This window comes from Amblyraja radiata, chromosome 8 (assembly GCF_010909765.2).
Source record: "Amblyraja radiata isolate CabotCenter1 chromosome 8, sAmbRad1.1.pri, whole genome shotgun sequence".
Lineage (NCBI taxonomy): Eukaryota > Metazoa > Chordata > Chondrichthyes > Rajiformes > Rajidae > Amblyraja > Amblyraja radiata.
The window spans coordinates 39,837,076-39,859,673 of record NC_045963.1 but is presented as its reverse complement, the minus strand read 5'-3'; the positions used below and the strand labels follow the sequence as shown (position 1 = coordinate 39,859,673).

The 22,598-nt window shown below is 45.0% G+C and overlaps 1 long non-coding RNA gene across 1 annotated transcript in view; it reads left to right on the top strand.

Moving 5' to 3' along the window:
* LOC116976088 overlaps positions 1-22,598 on the top strand; it is a 53,167-nt gene that overhangs the window by 4,458 nt on the left and 26,111 nt on the right. Inside the window, exon 2 of the long non-coding RNA XR_004412872.1 lies at positions 6,820-6,910. This is a non-coding gene — a long non-coding RNA (uncharacterized LOC116976088). The remainder of the gene's footprint in view (positions 1-6,819; positions 6,911-22,598) is intronic.

Here is a 22,598-nt window from a genome sequence, read left to right as displayed (position 1 = left end):
AACACACAGACAACTAACACACACACACACACACACACATGTATGTGTTTGTGTCGTCTGTGAAAACCCTACAAAGATTACTTTCACAAGAGAGGTACTCATAAACATCGGACATACAGTACCTCCAAACATTGTTCCGGATTTCTCTCACACGCTGGATTATTTGGACATACTCGTCGGCGGGGCTGTGGCTGGGTTCAAGGTCTTGAGACGGAGGAGGACCCGTGGGAAACACTCTGGAGCACTCGCCCGACTCCGGCGACGAAGATCACACATGCCACTCCCGTGCATATTCTTGGTAAACGTACGTTCTCTCAAGAACAAAGTGGACGAACTCCAACTCCTGCATCGGACAAACAAGGACTTCTCTCGAGCTGCTGCCCTGTGTTTCACCGAGAACTGGCTTTGTGAGTCGACCCTGGACAGCGCGCTGCAACTGGCTGGCTTCCAACTTCACAGGGTGGATCGCGAAGTGGAGGCAGGGGGGAAATCAAGAGGCGGTGGAATATGCTTCTATACCAACCAGGACTGGTGCAGCGACATCACGATACTGTCAAATGTCTGTTCTCCCAAACCGTCCTTGAGGGGTTCTAACCCCTCTTTATAAACTGCAAACCCTTCTGCTCTCAGAGGGAATTTAACCACTTTATTCTCGCTGGAGTTTACATTCCTCCCCAAGCCTGCATACGTGAGGTGCAAATGCAACTCGCTGACCAAGTAATGAGGGTAGAGAGTGACTTCCCGGACTCCATGGTCATTGTTTTGGGAGACTTTAACAAAGCTAACCTCAGCCGTAACCTTCCAAAATACAGACTTCATGCTACCTGCTCCACCATAGGGGAGAGAACACTCGATCACTGTTATACGGCAATCAAGAACGCATATCGCTCTGATCCCTGGGCGGGTCTGGGTCTCTCTGATCATTGTCTAGTTCACCTTATTCCGACCTACAGGCAGAAGCTAAAAGCTGCTAAGCCTGTGGTCAGAACAACAAAAAGGTGGACAAGCGAGGGCATTGAGAACCTACTATCCTGCTTTGACTGCACGGATTAGAATATGTTCAGGGAAGCAACCACAAGCCTCGATGAGTATACGGACATTGTATCATCATATGTCAGCTTTTGCGAGGACAGTAACAACAACAAGCCCTGGTTCACTGCAGAACTCCGACAGCTCCGATGGTCTAAAGAGGAGGCCTACAGGAGCGGGGATGCAGACCTCTACAGGCAGGCCAAGTACAAGCTGAGAAGAGGAATCAGAGCTACCAAGGAAAGGTACTCTGAGAAGTGGAGGAGCAAGTTCTCAGCTAGTGACCCTTCTTCAGTTTGGAAAGGCTTCCAAGAAATTACCAGCTACAAGAGAAAAGCCCCCCGCTCTTTGGACAATGGTCAGCTGACCAACGACCTGAATGAGTTTTACTGTAAGTTTGAAAATCAGAAATATAACCCTGGTACTCCCTCCTCCCCTCCCCCCCCCCCCCCCCGTCCTCCCCCCCCCCCCCGTCCCCGTCCCCGTCCCTGTCCCCAACCAACATAGCCAGACCCCAGTCTACAAAGGATGAACCCTGCACCCTCTCCTTCCCATTCACCACTTCACACCTACTTAAGGCAAGACTCCAGTATGAAAAGACTGGACCATTTCCCACCTCAACCAACACTTCACACCCACTCACAGTCTGACCTCATTCTGCAAAGACTGGGCCCTTCTACACCCACCCCCCTCCAATCACCACTTCACACCCAACTCACATTTCAGAGGACCTCACATGGTCCACCAACACCGCTGCGCTGGTCAAGAAGGCACAGCAACAACTGTTCTTCCTGAGGACATTATTAAAAAAGACTGGTCTGCCCCAACAGCTGCTGACAACGTTCTACCGCTGTACCACAGAGAGCATATTAACGTATGGCATCTCTGTGTGGTATCTCAACTGCACGGAGGCGGAGAGGAGAGCTCTTCAGCGCGTCGTCCACAGAGCGCAGAGGATTATTGGGACACAGCTACCAGCCTTGGAGGGCATCTACCACACACGGTGCCTCAGGAAGGCCGTCAACATCCATAAAGACTCCTCACACCCTTGTAACGGACTGTTCGATCTACTTCCCTCCGGCAGAAGTTACAAGGCCTTCTACGCCCGAACCTCCAGACTCAGAAACAGCTTTATTCCCAGAGCTATAGCGGCTCTGAACCGGCCCTGCTGAGTGCCCCCCATCCCCCCTGGACTGTCTCCCTCAGACGGTCACGTCACACAGCTTATTTATTTATTTTACTTTTCTTTACATCGGTTGGAAGCTGCATACTAAATCTCGTTGCACTGATGTGCAATGACAATAAAAGATATTATTATTATTATTATTATTATTATTATCACCCACAGCCTCCGAGCAGCACAACATCACTTCTCCATCATCAACAATAAAAATAGAGGAGATGGAGAGGCTTTTCAGAGTATAAAAAAGCCGGAAATCTCCAGGACCTGACAATGTTTCCCCCTCTACTCTTAAGCTCTGTGCCAAACAGCTGGCACCAGAATAAACAGACATTTTTAAGCAGTCCCTGCAAACATGCACTGTCCCTGCCTGCTTCAAAGTCTCCACTGTTGTCCCTGTACCCAAAAAGGCAAGGATTACTTGTCTTAATGACTACAGGCCTGTCTCACTGACCTCTGTTGTCATGAAGACACTCGAAAGGCTTGTGCTGGCCAAGCATATCGAGCCAATAGATCTGCGGATAATGCAGTCAACGTGGACCTGCACTTCATCCTACAGCACCTGGACCGCCAGGGGACCTATGCGAGGATCCTGTTTGTTGATTTTAGCTCTGCATTCAACACCATTGTGCCAGAGCTACTACACTCCAGACATTCCGAGTTGACTGTGCCTGAACCCCTCTGTCGGTGGATCACTAGTTTCCTGACAGACAGGAAGCAGCATGTGAGGCTGGGAAAGCACCTCGGACGCGCAAACGCTCAGCATAGGAGCAATCCGCAAGGCTGCATACTCTCTCCTCTTCGCTACTCTCTCTACACCAATGACTGCACCTCCACAGACACCTCTGTCAAGCTTCTCAAGTCTGCGAACGACACAACCCTGATTGGACTGATCCAGGATGGGGAGGAATCTGCTTACAGACAGGAAGTGTCACAGCTGGCGTCCTGGTGCCGTCGCAACCAGCTAGAGCTCAATGCTCTTAAGACAGTGGAATTGATTGTAGACTTTAGGAGAGCTCCCCCTCCCCTCACCCCACTCACCATCAACAACACCACAGTCACATCTTGTGGAGTCTTTTAAGTTTTTAAGAAGGAACTGCAGATGCTGGAAAATCGAAGGTAGACAAAAGTGCTGGAGAAACTCAGCGGGTGCAGCAGCATCTATGGAGCGAAGGAAATAGGCAATGTTTCGGGCCGAAACCCTTCTTCAGACTGATGTAGGGTGGGGGGAGGTGGGGAGAAGAAAGGAAGAGGAGGAGCCCGAGGGCTGAGGGAGAGCTGAGAAGGGGAGGAGGGGAGGAGACAGCAAGGGCTACCGGAAATTGGAGAAGTCAATGTTTATGCCGCTAGGGTGCAGACTGCCCAAGTGAAATATGAGGTGCTGCTCCTCCAATTTCCGGTGGTGCTCGCTCTGGCCATGTAGGAGGCCCAGGACAGAAAGGTCGGATTCGGAATGGGAGGGGAAGTTGAAGTGCTGAGCCACAGGTAGATCAGGTTGGTTAATGCGGACCGAGCGGAGGTGTTCGGCGAATCGATCGCCAAGCCTATGCTTGGTCTCACCGATGTAGATCAGCTAACATCTAGAGCAGCGGATGCAATAGATGAAGTTGGAGGAGATGCAGGTGATCCTCTGTTGCACCTGGAACGACTGCTTGGGTCTTTGAATGGAGTCGAGGGGGGAGGTAAAGCGACAGGTGTAGCATCTCTTGCGGTTGCAAGGGAAAGTGCCGGGGAGGAGGTGGTGCGTGAGGGAAGGGAAGAATTGACCAGGGAGTTCCGGAGGGAGCGGTCTTTGCGGAAAGCAGACAGGGGGGAAGATGGGAAGATGTGGTGAGTGGTAGGGAGGTGGCGAAAATGTCTATTAATTGTACGTGACGGCTAGTGGGGTGAAAGGTGAGGACTATGGGGACTCTGCCCTTGTTAAGAGTGGGGGGATGGGGAGAGAGAGCAGTGTTACAGGGTATGGAAGAGACCCTGGTGAGAGCCTCATCTATAGTAGGGGAGGGAAACCCCCGTTTCCTGACGAATTAGGACATTTCCGATGTCCTGGTGTGGAGCACCTCATCCTGGGAGCAGATGCGGTGTAGACAGAGGAATTGGGAGTAGCGGATGGAGTCCTTACAGGAAGCAGGGTGGGAAAAAGTGTAGTCTAGACAGCCATGGGAGTCTGTGGGTTTATAGTGGATGTCGGTCAGACATCTATCACCTGCGATGGAGATAGTGAGGTCAAGAAATGGAAGGGAAGTGTCGGAAATGGTCCAGGTGTATTTAGTGACGGATGGAAGTTAGTGGTGAACCGGATGAAGTCAGTCAGTTGTGTGTGGGTGCAGGAGGTAGCACCAAAGCAATCGTCAATGTAGCGGAGGTAGAGGTCTGGGATGGGGCCCTGGTATGTCTCGAACAAGGATTGTTCGACGTACCCTACAAAGAGGCAGGCATAGCTGGGGCCCTTGCGCATGCCCATAGCTACGCCTTGTATTTGGAGGAAATGGGAGGAGCCAAACGAGAAGTTATTAAGGGTAAGGACCAGCTCTGCTAGGCGAAGGAGAGTATTTTAAGTTCCTGGGAACCATCATCTCCAAGGACCTTAAGTGGGGGGCTACCATCGACTCCACAGTCAAAAAGGCACAACAGAGAATGTACTTCCTACGGCAGCTGAGGAAGCACAATCTGCCACAAGCAATGATGGTCCAATTCTACACGGCCATCGTAGAGTCTGTTCTTACCTTCTCCATCATTGTCTGGTTTTGCTAAGCCACCAAGCACGACACCTGGAGGCTGCAGCGAATCGTCCGATCAGCAGAGAAGGTTATTGGCTGCAACCTTCCCTCCATTGATAAACTGTACACTGCAAGGGCCAGGAAGCGACCGGGCAAGATCATCTCTGACCCCTCTCACCCTGGCCACAAACTCTTTGAATCACTTCCCTCCGGAAGGCGATAGCCAGACATAAAAACAGTTTCTATCCACGAGTAGTTGCTCTACTCAACAGCCATAAATCTGTAGCCTCCCTTTGATCTGGTATTTTGTTGGTTCACATGCTTAATCAATGGTGTTTTATCATTAATGTTTTATTATTATTAATGTTTAATGTTTTCTGAGTCATTCGTAACTGTCACTATGTCATGTTGTTACTTGTGGGCGGAGCACCAAGGCAAATTCCTTGTATGTGAATACTTGGCCAATAAACTTGCCAAGTGGGATGGGCCCTTAAGAATTCCAAAGACTCACAAACCTCTGAGAGAAAACATTCTTATGTAGTTTCACCAATACTCTCAATAACAGAAGAATATCTTCACTATTTTTCCATTCAATTCCTCTTGCAATAAACAATAACATTCTATTTGTTTCCCTAATTACTTGCTGTACTTGCATACAAATCTTATATGAATCATGCACTGGGATACTCAGATGTCTCTATTTCTCAGAGCTTTGCAGTCTCTCACTACTTTGACAAAATTCTTTATTTTTCCTGCTAAATTGGACAATTTCACTTTTTGCCACAATGTAGTTCATGTAATTAACTGGAAGACAGTTTACGATGAAAAAAGGAAATCTACTACTCAAGTGATATAAAAGATTCCAGTTCATTGGATTGCTTGTGTTTATGAGAGGAATAGGCTGTTACACATTGGAAAAGGGCCCTTTTTTTAGGGGGGAGGTAGATAATGTCTTTTTTGTTTGTCATAAACTAGGGAAGAGTGTTTATTGAAGATTTATAAGAATAATTATCTGTGTTGTGCTACACTGTGGCAACAGGTTGATGCACCCATGCATCCGAATCACCTCATTTGAATTTGATGATTTAAATAAGTCTCCATTTTATTTGGAAATGAAGTGTAGAATACACATGGGATTTATTACTGTCCCTTAACACTTAATAATATCATTTATACGCAGTTCCCTAATGTGCTCTGCCTTTTCACTCCTATTGTATTGTTCTCCCATGATAAATAACTGCTTCCAATTTCTACAATTTTTGTGCTACACTTAGAACATTTGTCAATCAGTGATTACCTTAAATGATGGTATAATGTCAGTTGCAGAGAAAGCTCATATTCAGCTAACTGGCTGACACTTTATATTCCCTTTATATATACTTTATTGGTCCAAGAACTCTTATCAATCTGTATCCGTTACTTTTTGCACAGCATCTTTCTTTTTGTGCAGGCTTAAGGTTGCATCATGATTACTGCCATTTAATTGATCCCTGAGCTGCAATCATGCTTGATAGATAAGCATTCCATTGGGGGTTGCCACATCATTAGAGGTTTAGAAAAATTAAATTGCGTACGGATGGAAGAAACCAAATGAACTTAGTAAATATAACTGGAATATCCAGCTATAAATATATGATAAAATAATTTATCGGTAGTTTAGATCCCTTGAAGATGTTTGGATGGAAAGTAAAACTCATCTGCCTCTGCCCACAGATGTGAATTGGGTGTTAAGTTTAAACTCTTTAAACAAAGTTTAAACAAAGTTGTTGTGGAGCACTCCTGGTTTTCTGCATTAGTGCTTTCAGTTATTTAAAAGGCTGTCACGTTTAATGAAAAACTATATTTATAATGCTCCTAAATATTTTTAGAGCTTTTTTTTCTTTATCACAGAATTTTTTTCATCACCGCAGAATGATGGAAGCCCAGCATGTCATAGATGAGATGCCAGCCACAATGTTCTTGCAGTGAATACACTTTAAGGGTAGGTCATTGGCTGTAAAGCACTTTGGGATGATATGGACTCATGAAAGTGTTTATACAAGTTTCACAAGTCTTTATTCCTTTCTTTCATTGTCAAGCAATTTTTTTAAATCACTTTGCTTTGGGACTCCACTACATAGCAAATATTTCACTAATATATTGTGGACAGTATATTCTCAAATCCTGGTGAACTTCAGTCCTCAGATCCTGGTGCACTTCTACCACTGCACCATTGAGAGCATCCTTACCAACTGCATCACAGTATGGTATGGCAACTGCTCTGTCTCTGACCGGAAGGCATTGCAGAGGGTGGTGAAAATTGCCCAACGCATCACCGGTTCCTCGCTCCCCTCCATTGAGTCTGTCCAAAGCAAGCGTTGTCTGCGGAGGGCGCTCAGCATCGCCAAGGACTGCTCTCACCCCAACCATGGACTGTTTACCCTCCTACCATCCGGGAGGCGCTACAGGTCTCTCCGTTGCCGAACCAGCAGGTCCAGGAACAGCTTCTTCCCGGCGGCTGTCACTCTATTCAACAACGTACCTCGGTGACTGCCAATCACCCCCCCCGGACACTTATTCAAATCATTTGCTATGTCGCTCTTCCAGGGAGATGCTAAATGCATTTCGTTGTCTCTGTACTGTACACTGACAATGACAATTAAAATTGAATCTGAATCTGAATCTGACAGGTGTTTGTGAAATGCTCTTGAATATATGCACCTGCATCAGAGTTGTACTGCGTGATGCTACAGGAGTACAAGTCTGCCACATAAGAATATCTAATGATTCCCAAATAATTGATTGAAGATTTTATGTTCTGCATATGTTCTGCTAAATATCATATGATCCTCTCAGTTAGTTTCTCACAAGCTAGACATACAAGAGCTTATGGTTGAGGATCAGGAATATTTCTGAGATCTTCTATGATGTGGCAGTTTCATACACATTTATGTTGGATATGCTGGGATTTTGCCATATGAGGGAAAGAGATGTGCATTAGCATGAAATGCACACAAAATTGTTTGGTAGTGAAATCATTATCATTCCAGACTGCGGATGGATGGAGGTAAATTAATTTAAAGGGTCAAAGGTCAGTTTATTGTCACATGTACAAATTAAGGTACAGTGAAACTCGAATTACCATACAGCCATACTAAAAAAAATTAAAGTCCCATCAAGAGGACTTCTCTAATTGGGCTAATGCCAAAAGCCAGACTTCCCTTTCCATGCTTTCAGTGAAGTACACTGATAACTTGATGCAGTACATTTTCATGCTAAATCAAATTTTAGGGTGCTGTCAATCCAGGTATTCTTCAAATATCTAATCAGTTCCCCCTTTTAAGGAACACTATCACATTAGTTTATGATATTTGGCTGTAGTCAGTACCATTTTACCCAGCTATATTTCACTTTGCATTATCATAAAATTAGCATTGTTTAGAAGTAGATTGAGGAATTTTAGGATAAACCATCCATAGGTTATTTGAGATAGCTGAAGTTTTCCTTTTGGTATTGGTGTGAAAGATGGGAATAGCCCATCCTTTCAATGTTATGGTATTGATGTCACACTATATTGTGAGTCTACTGCTTGGCACTTGAATAGGGCAGATATTTATGTAAATTGGGAGGGAAAACGACATACAGCACCAAATTACTTTGGTAGTCATCCTCAGGCAAGACAACGTATTTTTCATCTGCTCAGTTAACGTGTAGCATGTCATTGTAGATAACTACATGCTCTGCAGTGCACTTTGCTTCAGATTACAGGAAATCTTTATATCTCAAAAAACTGAATATACTTTCAGTTCTGGATGCTCTTCCAGTAACATTTCCATCTTCTGTTGTAAGAGGAACCCTAAGGTTCAATCACCCTGTGTGTTGATTGGAGCACTCAAACATAACATTGTGAAGCGTTAGCTCTTTGCACATGTGAACAATGCAGAAGGGATATTTTTAAATGATTTGTTATTTGATCTCACCATACCAAGCAAGAACAATTCCCAACTTAATCATCACAAGAAGTCAGGTGTATCATGTGATCATAGGAACAATTCTTTACTATATGGAGCTGCCATTGAATCAATTATAAATTTGATTGGTCATGGGTAGAGCCAGGATGTTTAGGCACTAAAAAACTCTGAAATAGGCAGGCAAAAAGGCATAATAAAATTACAAAAAGGCATTTATTGACCAAAAAAAAGGCATAAAAAGGCAAGTATTTCCACCACAAAAATATGGTTAAAAATGATAATATATAGGTATACTGCATTAAATGATCAAAGTTGCCTGGTTGCCCATAATTACTAACATTTTTGTCAAATTATCTGGTGTTGAACTATGCCATCTGTCAGAGAATATGTCTCAGTTGTGAAAAACATCTTTCTACCCCAGCTGAGGTCACTGGTGCATACAAGAAACAAGCTACAAACTCTATATTCATGTTGATATCTTGTGCATTACAACTACCTTTGAGAACTTTATGTTTTGTATTTCTTCAAGATCTTTGTTAGCTAAAATCACTCTCACATTTTCCTTGTATGTCTTTACCTACATCGCCAGGAACTTTACGAATATCGTCAGTTACTTTGTTGAGGACCTGCAAGTTATTCACTAATGTTTCATCACGTTTCTCAAGGGAAGTGATAGCTTGTGGGAACTTTGCAAAATTGGAAGCAATAAACACAAGATCGCGGTGGAGGAATTTTTTCAAAATTTGTAGCATAGTAGAGTACAGCAGAGAGCCATGTACACCACCTAGTCAAAACGGGCTGAGGAGGTAGCAGAATCTCGGGTGCCATTTACTTGAACAACTGCACACGTGACGGTACTTTGAGGAAGATTTTCTTGACATTGGAAACTAGGCGATCGACATTTGGAAAGAAGCTACATATGTGCTTGGTAATTCTATGAAGTCCTTGAGCTAAGCATGTCAAATACAACATTTTGGGGAATAAAACTTTAAGAGCACGAGCAGTTTTTTTCATGTATGGAGTTGCATCAGTCACAAACAAAAGAACATTCTCGTGTTTTATACCTTTTGGCCAAAGTACAGCAAGTGAAGATGTAAACAATTGAGCAATAGTTGAACTGTTTGATACAATACTTCCGATCTCAACAAATACTCCTTTGATGGTTAACCTGCCTCCAGTGTACCGATGACCACATTGACTCCCCACAGCATTGGTTGTCTCATCTATTGAGATCCATATTTTGTTGCATGCAACTTCATCTCTAATTTTCTGCACAACAATGTTGAATTTACTGTCGACATCATTTTTCCATTATGATGACTTGCTTGGTATATCTCCCTCTGTGTATTTCTCTAAAAAACCTGAGAGATTTGTTTTCCAATTTCCACAGTGGAATTCCAGCAACAATGAATGCCTTGCACAGATCACTCGAAAACTCAAATTTGCAACTGGAGCCAGCAGTAAATGTAGTGAGGAGACAAGCTTGGGTATTTTGCTTGGGTAGTCTACACCCCAGCAGTATCAACATTGACTTCTCTAATTTTAGATAACCCTTGTCTTCTCCCTCCTCCCCTCTTCCTTCTCAGCTCTCCTTCTAGTCTTACTGTCTCCACCTCTTCCTTTCTTTTTCCCGCCCCCCCCCCACATCAGTCTGAAGAAGGGTCTCAACCCGAACCGTCGCCTATTCCTTCTCTCCATAGATGCTGCTTCACCCGCTGAGTTTCTCCATTTTTTTTCTACCTTTGATTTTTTCCAGCATCTGCAGTTCTTTCTTAAATAAATCTTGGAGAAGATTGAACCAGCGGGCAGTGGCACGAACGAATGAACGACCACCGGTTTTGCCCCGGTGGTGGGAATTTCTTGTAAGTTATGCTATGTTAACACGTTAATAATAACATTAATATTAATGTGTTAACATAGAAAATGTCAGTGTTATCACAGTACAACTAGAGAAAATGACACGCCTTTTTAGCAAAATGGCAAAAAAAAAGGCTGATTTAGGCACTCAATCGTGAAAAAGGCATTATCCTGGTGAAATCGTCAAAAAAAGGCATGAAAAGGCACATGGCATTTATGGCAAAATCCTGGCTCTAGTCATGGGGTAGTACAATGGGGTAAATCAGTAACTCATTTTGTGCTCATCAAACAAATTGAATGTTCAAAACAAATTTATCTTCTAATTTCTCTTATAACACAGTTTGATAATGAAAATATGTGTTGAAAACTCGAATATTAAATATTAATTTGCTGTTATCTGATCTGCTGTTATCTTGGTTTTACTTTAACTTCCTGTTTTACTTTTTCAAGATTTCTTCCCTATCAGTGAATCACACAATGTATTGCACCATGACAACTAACATTATATGTTGCTTGATTCAGTAAAACGTATGCTTTCCATTCAAGCAAAAAAAGAACCTAGTAATTTTACCTCAAATTCCTACTTGGAGAAAATAATTTGATGTTTAGGAAAACAGACACCAAAAAATGTCTAAAAATCGATCGTTATAAGTTAGGTGTAGTCAAATTAAAATAACAAAGGCTGCTTTTCTTTCCCCATTCTGCCCCATGGGCTTGCTGGAGAAAATAGACACAATGCACTGCAGAAGATATGATATTCATTCCCAAAAGATTACTAGAGAAAAGTGACGAATGCTAATCAATAGATTGTAAACATTCATAATCTAGACTCTAGGGATCCTACATATCCTTTATGCTGCTAACTGGTACACAAAATAGTTTTAGCATGTATTCTTTACTTCTTTCCTCTTAGCTGGAAAAAGAACTATTTCAAAATGAAGACATCATAAATCTTGGCAGGATGCTGGGACATAATTTACCACATCTATAGGGACATTTTAAGAACATGAGAAAAAGAGATAGGCATAGGTCCTTCAGTTCCTGTGTTCGCTATACCATTCAGTAAAATCATAGGCAATATTTTATCTTGGGTGCTACTTTCCTGCATTAAATTTCTAAAAAATCTATTGATCTATGCCTCAAATACACAAATGGATCCTCCACAATTCTCTTATGTAAAGAGAGATCACTGCTCATTCCTGTAAACACAAGAGGGTTTAAGCCCAATCTGTCTAACCTTTAATTTGACAGACCTGCCATACCAGGAAACAATCTGGTGAACCTCGCTGCATTCTTTTAATTGCAAATATATCGTTTGTGGGAAGGGTGACCAGACCTGCACACAATATTCCAGAAACATTCGCACTAGGTATATATATAATTGGAGATGTTACTGCAGACACTCCCCGGCTTGTGTAAAGGTTATGTCCCATGGTCCCTCGCGTAAGTCAGATGCTAAATAAGTCAGAAAAGGAAGTGCTACTACACATATGTAAATTACTATGACGTGGAGATCAAGTCAGAGCTCCATTGCAGAGACCATGTGGAGGATCCAACATGGACACCGTGTGGGAGCATTATTCTGTACTGACCGGGGGTAACTGCTAATGTACAGGGATAGTGTTGCTGAGCTGTGTGCAAACAATGTACCTGCTACACATGACAATAAAGAAACCATTGATACCATTGATACAACATGGCTAGCATTGTGTGGTTGCAAAGCAAAGTTGGGCGGTATCGCTTGGAATAACACATCCCTCTGTAACAAGCTCAAGACATAATTTACTCATTTTTAACAGGTAAGTGGAATAATGTCACCTGCTCCAACAGCCTCAAGTTCACCTATACCCACAGTCACTGTCACAAAAATCAGATTTAAACCCCTGTCCCACAGTACGAGTTCATTCCAAGAGTTCTCCCGGATTTGCCCTGATTTGAACTCGGAGATTTACGGTAATGGCCTCTCGTCGGTACTCGGGGCTCTCGTGGACATTTTTCATCATGTTGAAAATTCTTCACGAGTCTTCCCGTGCTTACCTGCCGTTAGCGAGTCTTCCCGAGTATCTGCCGTTAGCGCTAAGAGACTTCAATGAGCTCCGACGTACCCGCTACGTTCATTCTCCGTGCTTACCACGAGTTTGATTTTTTTTAAACTCGGGTGAGCTCTTGGAATGAACTCGTACCATGGGACAGGGCTATTACTTTGCTGAGAAAGAACGTGCGGGAAGCAACGGCCCAGATGGAGTTTCTGCTTGTGTCCTCAGAATCTGCATGGCCAAGCAAGGGAGTATTTGTGGACTCCCTACCATCTCCCTACACCAATCTGCTTTAAAATGACCACTACCATCCCAGTCTCATAGAAAACCAAGGTAGCATGCCTTAATGACTACAATCTGTGGCTCTAACATTCACCACCATGAATTGCGTTCTATTCACAGTGCTCATCAACTTCATTCTCCCAGACAGCCAAGATCCATTGCAATTCTCCCACCACTACAACAGGTCCATGGCAAATGCCGTCTCCCTCATCCCTGGAACATCTGAATAACAAAGGCACCTATATCAGACTCCTATTTATTAACTATATTTCAGCTTTCAACACTTAATTTCAACCAAATTCATCCCCAAATTCCTGGACCTATGACTCAGCACTCTCTTCAGCACTGGATCCCCTTGGCTACCTGACTCATCGATCACAATCAGTAAGGATAAGCAATAAAACCTCCTCCATGATAATTCTCAAATCCAATGGCCCACAAAGTGTGTCCACAGTCCCGTACTGTATTCCCATAACTACACTCACATCTGTGTGGTCAAATTCTGTTCAAAGTCCATTTACAACTTTGCAGATCCCACCTCCGTAGTGAGTCAGATCTTAAACAATAATGAGATGGAGTACAAGATGGCGCTAGAGAGCTCAGCGGCATAGTGTCAAGATAAAGAACAATCAGAAAGATCAGAACAATCAAAAAGAACAATCTGAAATATTAAGGAGTTAGTCATTGACTTCAGGAAATGAGGTAGAATACATGAACCAGTCTACATCAATGGTGCTGAAGTAGAGATGGTCAAGCACATTAAGTTCCTAGGTGCAAATATCACTAACAATTTGACCAGCTTCAACCACATAGATTCTACAGCCAAGAAAAGCTCACTAACAGATTTACTTCCTCAGAAGACTAAGAATATTTGGCATATCTCCAATTACTCTTACTAATTTCTACAGATGCAGCGTAGAAAGTATCCTATCAATGTACATCACAGCTTTCTGCAGCCACTGCTCTGCACAAGACCGCAAGAAATTGCAGAGTTGTGGATGCAGTCCAGTCCATCATATAAACCAGTCACCCCACCTCCTCCCCTCCCCTCCCCTCCCCTCCCCCCACCATTCCCATCAACTCCGTTCAGACCATGCTGCCTTGGGAAAGCAGTCATGATAATGAAGGATCTTGACTCTACGTCATTGGGGCCCTTGCACTTTTTTTCTGCACTTTCTCTGTAGCCGTAATACCATGTTCTGCTCTCTGCTTTTTTCACTTTGCACTGGTGTGCTCATATATGGTATAATTGTAGTCATGTGTGGTATGATCTGCCTGGACACCTCGCAAAACAAGCCAATACCAATACCATAGCTCGCAAATCTGCAGACTAATTTCAATGGAATCTTCCTGCCTTAAGGCATTGACAGGAAGTTATTTCTCTTTGAACATAGCAAGGTTGCAGATTCTGCTAAGAACTACAGCTTGGAGTCCAACCTTCCCTACTCAGTGAATTTAAAAAAAAAAGATTTTTGGTTCAGGGTGGCATTGACGTGACTTGTATTAATTGTCGACATGAGAAGGTGGTAGTGAGTAGCTTTATTGAATCACTGCAATCCTTCTGGCAAAGTTAGTTCCACAATGTTCTTGGGTAGGGAGTTCCAGAATGTAAACTCAGTGAAGTTGAAGTTCTGGTGATGTGTTTCTGAATCAAAATGGTATGAGATTTGGAGAGGAATCTGTAGATGATGATATTCCCATAACCCTGCTTCCCTTGTCTGTGATAGTAGATGTTGCAGGTTTTCAAAGGCATTGGGTGAATAACTGCAATGCATTGTTGATGGTACACTCTGCTGCCAGTGTTACACACTCCTGTGTGGAGGGAATTAATAGTTAAATGGAAGATGCAGTGCCAATCAAATGAAGTGGTTTGTCCTGGATAATATAGAATTGCTGGATATTTGTTGGCATGGCCCTCATCCAGGCAAGTGGAGAGTATTTCTGACGTGTCATATGGATGGTACAAAGGCCTCAAAGTATCAGGAGTTGAGGTACTTGTTGCAAGATACCCAACCTCGGACCTGCTCTTATATCCATATATTTATGGCACTGGCGTAGTTGAGTTTATGTCAATGATGAATTGCCCCAACTACATATTGATGGTGGGGGGGCATTGCATGTCAGGTGTAGGTGCTTTGATTCTCTCTAGCTGGAGATTTTAATTGTACTTTTACAGAGCAAATGCTACATGCCACTTATCAGCCCAGACCTGATTGTTTGGATCATACTGCATGCAGGCATTCTATGTTGCATTTGCTGCATAGTTGCAAATGAAACTGATCATTGTGCAATCAAGAGCAAAATACCCACTTCTGAGAAAATAGTAGAAGATGGATGTGCTGAGGATCACTTTGAATAGGTTCAATTTTGTGTTCTGAGTTGGCTCACTTCTATGGCCAATCTCTTTTATTCCACCATCCCATTCCAAGGTGGTCTGAGGGCTTTCAGCTTCTTCGTTGAACAGAAGCTCCAGCCTGGGTGTACTCTTCTATCATTGAACAACTTCTTCAACTCTCCTCACTTTCCCCAGAATGAAGGTGCGACTATGGGAATTGACATGGTCACCCATGTCCTTTTATGGGTTATTTTTGTTATAATGTCTTCCCTCTCAACTCCTTTTGGTGTGTATTGATGATTGCAGTTGTGGTGCTTCCTGCATTGGTACACAGATCTCAAAAATTTAATTATTTTTGTTGTCAAATTCACTCTGTCCTCACCTTTGCATGGTCTATTATTCTCTTAACTGTCTCAGGTTTTAGGATTTTTGGAGACTCCATTCTATTCACCTAGTTCTATGGTCTCTATTGTATCTGCTCTGATGACTCTGGTGTCGACTTTAGGATATCTTTCTTCTTGAATGTTTACTACTACTTTACCATTGTTGGCAGAGCTCTTCACTGGATCTCATCTACTGCCTACATATCTGCACTCACCCCATCTGTCAGAAGTCTCAGGAATGGAGAGGACTCAAATGCAGGCACACTGAGACAAGTCCAGGAGAAATCCATACGTGACATAACCAACTGAATACGGAACTGATTAGTCAGCAGGGAGTGAATGGAGATAGCAGGCATATAACCCTTGACTGATGAGGGGAGCAGAGTGAATGCAGGTGTAACTCATGATTATATCAGGGGAGGAATGTGGAAAGAGTCTCAATTGTCTGGAGGCGTGACAGGTGTGACAGGAGCCTGATTCCTACGGTCACCTCCTGGCGACCTACTTGGCTGATCTGGATGCTGTTGATGAAAACCACGGTAGCAAGGGGGTGGGGTCTGGTGACGATCCGCCTTTCGTCTGTATCTGGAAGCGGTGTGGAGCAGTGAAGTGCAGGCCTCCCTCCAGGTCCGATGACCGCGGCGCACAAACTCCTGGGCAGAGGTAACGGAGACTCCTCCTCTTTGTCTGGGAACAGAGGTGGCTAATAACCTAGGGAACAGTGAAATGGAGACAGACCGGTGTCAGAACTGGGCAGGGAATTGTGGGCATATTTAATCCACCAATTTACTAACCAGGAGGTAGGATTGGTAGACACCAGGCAACGTAGGATGGTCTTCAATTCCTGGTTGGCTCTCTCCGACTGGCCATTAGATTGCGGATGGAAACCAGATGAGAGGCGGACAGAGGAGCCAACCAGGGAGCAGAAAGCCTTCCAGAACTGAGGTGAACTGCGGACCCCTGTCTGAGACGATGTCTAGAGGGAAACCATGGAGTCTGATGACCTGGTTTACGATGAGGTGAGTGAGTTCTAGAGCAGATGGGAGCTTGGGAAGAGGAATTAAATGAGAAGCTTTGGAGAAACGATCAACAACGGTTAGAATAACAGTATACCCCTTGGACAGAGGCAAGCCGGTGATGAAGTCCAGGGCGATGTGGGACCAGGGACGGCGGGGAACAGGCAGAGGAAGAAGGAGATCAGAAGGAGACTGATGGGAAGTCTTACTCTGTGCACAGGCAGAGCAGGCGGCGACGAAAGACCGGGTGTTGGCTTCCATGGTGGGCCACCAGAACCACTGGTGCAGCGGGTAGAGGATGCGGCTGGAGCCAGGATGACAGGCGAGATTAGAGGAATTGGCCCACTGGAGTACTTCAGAGTGAACGGAGTCCTAGGCCAGGATTGGGGTGATGACACTGGGCATTGCAGACTGAGGTCTCTATCTCCCAGGTGATAGAGCCCACAAGGCAGGTGGGAGGCAGGATGGGTTCGTGAGAATGGTTGTCCTGATCGTAACTGAACTGGCAGGAGAGCGAGTTGGGCTTGACATTCTTGGTTCCAGGGCGGTATGACAAGGTGAAGTTAAACCGGGTGAAAAACAGGGCCCACCGGGCTTGACGGGGTGAAACCGCTTCTCCGAACGCAGATACTCCAGGTTCTTGTGGTCCATCCAGACTTGGAATGGCTGCTCAGTGCCCTCCAACCAAGTGCACTCTTCCAATGCCAGTTTCATTGGCAGCAGTTCTCTGTTGCCGATGTCATAATTCCTCTCAGCCGGGGAGAGGCGGCGAGAGAAGAAGGCACAGGGATGTATCTTCTGGTCCTTGGAGGAGCCTTGATAAAGCACTGTCTCAACTCAAACATCAGAGGCTTCAGCCTCCACCACAAACTGACGGGCCGGGTTAGGATGCTCCAGGATGGGGGTGGTAGTGAAGCGTTGCTTAAGATCCTGCAATGCCCCCTCAACAGCAGGAAGCCAGGCAAACGTGATGGAGGTAGACGCAAGAGCAGTGAGAGGTGCAGCTAGGATGCTGTAGTTGCAGATAAAGCGGCGGTAGAAATTGGTGAAGTCGAGGAAGCATTGTAACTCCTTCGTACTGGTAGGCTCAGGCCAATCTACCACCGTTCTTACCTTTCCTGGATTCATCTCGACATAGCCAGTAGAGAGAATGTATCCCAGGAAGGATACCATGGGATGGCGGAACTCACACTTCTCTGCCTTGACAAACAGCTGGTTCTACCATAGCCGCCGCAGGATGAGACAAACATGGCGGGTATGTTCCGATGCAGAGTCAGAGTAGATGAGGATGTCATCCAGGTTCACAAAGACAAACCGGTTCAGCATGCCACGGAGCACATCATTGACCAGGGCCAGGAAGACAGCCGGGGCATTGGTCAGGCCGAAGGGCCTTTCAAGGTACTCATAATGCCCGCTGGGTGTGAGGCTGTCTTCCACTCATCTCCTTCCTTGATGCGAACCAAGTGGTAGGCATTGCGTAGTTCCTGCTTAGTGGACATGGTGGCATTTTGCAGGCGGTTGAAGACAGAGGAGATGAGGCCAGGGGTAACTATTCTTGAGAGTGATGTCATTCAAGCCTCGATAATGCAAGGGCAAAGACTGCCATCCTTCTTACTCACATTGAAAAATCCCGCCCCAGCTGGAGAGGAGGATGGACAGATTATACCAGTTGCCAGAGACTCAGAAATGTATCTCTCCATGGCGTCGATCTCAGGAGCAGAGAGCGAGTACAGACAACCGCGGGGTGGAGAAGTACCGGATAATAAGTCAATGGCACAATCATAAGGGTGGTGAGGAGGTGATGCGGATTTTTCACGGGGCGACTTGACGCAAGATGTAACCAGAGTGAAGTGGTCGTGGTCTAGCACGATATCACACGATATAACGGGGGGTAGATAAAGAGTTCCCACGGTACTCGGCATTTCTGTTATTTGTGCGAGTGACTTGTCCGTCTCCCGAGCTTTCCCGTTAAATCTTGAATGAACATTGTGAAGTGTTGTTAAATCATCACGTGGCACAAATGATGTCACTTTTTTTTCACACACTATAAATATCCTCCCTTGGTTGAATTGGCTCATTTGGAGACATGTTTTACTGTGTATGTGGGAGACACAGATGGTCTGAGCACAGTACCTCGGTCTTACTGTGTGTGGGAGAGGGGGAGAAAGAGACGTACACTCACAGAGGCAGAGTCTCTCAGCCTGTGTAAGAGGGAGGGAGGGAGAGAGAGAGAGAGGCACACACAAGGTGGATGTGAAATCTCACCTGCCTGTTTCAGTGACAGACACCCGCCGCCAGTAAATGAAGACACCCCCATCTGTCTCCCCCTCCTCTCCCTCGACTCCCCCACCTTTCCCTCCCAACTCCAGTCCCGTCCCGACCCCCTGGGAAACTGAATAGAGCAACAATCAACTGCTGCCTGTGCGCTGATATGACAATAAAGGCTACTTTACTTTACTTTATTTTACTGAGTTAAAGAGTTCCCACGGTAGACTGTAAAACTGGGACCCTGGTTCTGGACTCCCCCAACATCGGGAACATTCTTCCTGCATCTAGCCTGTCCAATCCCGTAGATACTGATTAGACCGGTATCTATTTATTTACTTTATTAATGATTTCAATTAAATATTGGGAACATCAGGCCGCAAACGTTATTTCTTGAGTGTTAGTGCTGGACTTTGACTCGACCTTCCTAGTTAGCCTGAGACTGAGCCTGAGCCAAGCAATGTCCAGACCTGACTTCAACACAAAGTGATGGAGGAACTCAAAGGGTCAGGCTCGTCCAACGCTCTGTGTTTTGCTCGTGATTCCTGCATCTGCAGTTCCTCGTGTCTACAGACCAGAGTTGCCACTTGACTCCGAGATGACCATCACAGAGCATACGGAATATAGACATGAAATGCTGGAGTAACACAGCGGGACGGGCAGCATCTCTGGAGAGAAGGAATGTGTGACGTTTCGGTTCGAGACCCTTCTTCAGAGTCTCGTCCCGAAACGTCACCCATTCCTTTTATCCAGATGCTGCCCGTCCAGTATTTTATGTCTGTCTCCAGTATTACTGTGTCTATCATCGGCGCAAACCAACATCTACAGTTCTTTCCGACACATTAGAGGATACCGTCTCGCCATCACTCGGATTACCCGCTTCATTTCTATAACGTTGCCACCGCTCTTTACTTTGCTTACTGAAGCCTGATCCTTGTCACACCCAGTGCTCTATCGCCCAGCCTCTCATCTTTCAATCGGGTTCGGCCAGGAAGGCACTGCAGATGCTGGATTAAAACGAAGATAGACACAGCATGTAGCTCAGCGGGACAGGCAGCATATCAGAAGGGTCTCGACCCGAAATGTCACCCATTCCTTCTCCCCAGAGATGCTGCCTGTTGCGCTGAGTTCCTCCATTTTGTGGCTACCTTGGGTTTATCCAGGATCTCCCCGTTGATGTCCTAACTCGCTTTGGCTTGTTATTATTGTCTCATATCGAGAACCAGCAGATACAGGTTTAGGTTCGGGGGGAATGATTTAATGAGAGCCTAAGGGGTAATTATTTTACGCAAAGGGTGGTGGGTGTATGGAATAATCTATCCGTTAAGGTAGTTGAGGCAGGTACTGTCGCAATGTTTAAGACGCATTAGACTAAAGCATGGATAGGATAGGTTTAGATGGTTATGGGCCAAACGCGGGCAAGTGGGACTAGTGTAGATGGGACATATTGGACGGTGTGGGCAAGTTGGGTCGAAGGGCCTGTTTCTACGCTGTATGATTCTATGCAGGGAATAAACTTTTGTTTGCGTGCTATACAATCATATCAGATAATGCTATACATGAATATAACCAAGCCACGTACAGTCTGAAGAAGGGCCTCGACCCGAAACGTCACCCGTTCCTTCTCTTTAGAGATGCTGCATGTCCCGTTGAGTTACTCCAGCATTTTGAACCGTCGAGTTACTCCAGCATTCTCTTTAAACTGGCATCTGCTGTTCCTTCCGACACATGCACAAGAACACCAGGTAGAGCGAAGAGGAAAATACCAGAGTTCAGAATATATGTTTTCAGGACAGTTCCAGGGGGAAAAAGTCCAATGTCCGCATTGAGGTAGGTTGGTAGGTCGGGTCAGTGCCCAAACGAATGGAAGGAAGAACCGTTCTGAAGCCGGATAAGAATTGGTGGTCGGCGCGGACTCGGTGGGCCGAAGGGCCTGTTTCCGCACTATATCTCTAAAATCTGAAGTTAGGTAATGTCTAAAGGAACTGCAGATGCTGGTTAATACGCACAAAAGGACACAAAATGTTGGTGTAACTCAGCAGGTAAGTCAGATCTGGGAAGAAAAACATAAAAAGCTGGAGTAAGTCAGCGGGTCAGGCAGCATCTCTGGAGAAAAAGAATAGGTAGCGATTCGAATCGGAACCCTTCTTCAGACAGCCTAATCGGAATTGAGTCTGAAGATGTGTCTAGTCCCGAAACATCAGCTATATTTCTCCAGAGATGCTGCTTGACTCACTGAGTTACTCCAGCTTTTTGTGTCTGTCTTCGTTTTAAACCAGCATGTGCAGTTCACTCCTTACACGGGTCTCTGGAGAACATTGTTTGGTAGCGTTCCGGACCCTGCTTCGGAAAGGCATCGATCGCTAGTCGGCGAGGACTCCGAGCTGTATCTCTCAAAGAAGTACATGTGAAAAATTCCTCACGGACCATAAAATGCGGGACCTTTCAGTATAGTCCCTTTTAAAGTCCCTTTTAAAGATTATAGTTATTTTCTTGAATCTCATTAACATAACTCATGAATAAGTTGATGTCCATATGCGGATGCAAATCTTTATTTTTTTTAATTCAATCCCACAGAAGACAATGTTTACTCACCTTCTGTCCCCTCTGTCCAGCTTCCGGGTTCACCGTTCGCAGGAGTTCCCACGGTAACCGCAAGAGTTATTACGGATATCGCACGGATATCGCACTGGCCACTACGTTCATATAATGTTGCAATGCTCAACCACAAGTGTACAAGTCACTCTTGGAGAAATTCAAACTTGCTTGAATTTTCTCCTGAGTCACCAAGTTACACGATTACCTGCCGTTAGCGCCACGGTGGTCCACGGTGGTCTACGAATGCCGTACTGTTATCGCACGAGGTTCCCATGATGTTAAACTCTGGTTAACTCTTGCGTCAAGTCGCCCCGTGAAAAAGCCGCTTAAAGAGGTGGCTTGGAACGTGCAAAAAACCTCTTTCAGGTCATGCTACTTGGATGGTACCTTGGACAGGTCAGGATAGTCACTAGGAGCAACAGACAGAGGTGAGTGGAAGACAAGAGAAGCGAAGCCAATTAATGTGACAATGTGGCCCCCAAGTGGAGATCTTGCCTGTCGACCAGTTAACAGTGGGATTGTGAGTTGTCAGCCAAGGCCAACCCAGAATGACTGGAACACGAGGCGAGTTTAGTAAGAGTAACTGAATGCTCTCCCTGTGGTTACCATTAACACAAAGTTGTAGAGGGAGAGTAGTGAGTGAAGTCGTACCAATGGTTCTGCCATCAAGTGCACTGGCTTGGCGGGGCTCTTCTATCTTTACTGTGGGAATCTGGAATTTCCAAGCTAGAGTGATATCAATGAAGCTATCATCTGCCCCTGAGTCAATGAAAGCATCGAGTTTCAACAACTTGTTTCCAATGAGTACAGTGACAGGAGTGAGTCCAGTGGAAAGAGAAGGGAAATAAACTTTGTTCACCCATAATCCCTCTCTAACTGGGGAGCTTTTACTGGGCAGGCAGCGATGAAATGTCCGGGACCTCCACAGTGGAGACAACTCCTCTCCC